Source organism: Calliphora vicina, chromosome 3, assembly GCF_958450345.1.
Source record: "Calliphora vicina chromosome 3, idCalVici1.1, whole genome shotgun sequence".
NCBI lineage: Eukaryota > Metazoa > Arthropoda > Insecta > Diptera > Calliphoridae > Calliphora > Calliphora vicina.
Genome location: NC_088782.1, coordinates 79,268,745 through 79,268,945, shown reverse-complemented (window position 1 = coordinate 79,268,945; position 201 = coordinate 79,268,745).

Here is a 201-nt window from a genome sequence, read left to right as displayed (position 1 = left end):
ATTTTATCAAATACAAAAATTATTTAGGAATGATTGATTCATTATAACAAACTGAAATGCTATTTTCGGTTTCGGTATTGCGAATAGAACCCTAGTAGTTATGTATATCATTTATATTTTGTTAAATCAATGTCACCTACCTGATGAATGGCTTTTGTATGTAAGATATCATTTTAAATCAGCATGTAAATACATATTAAA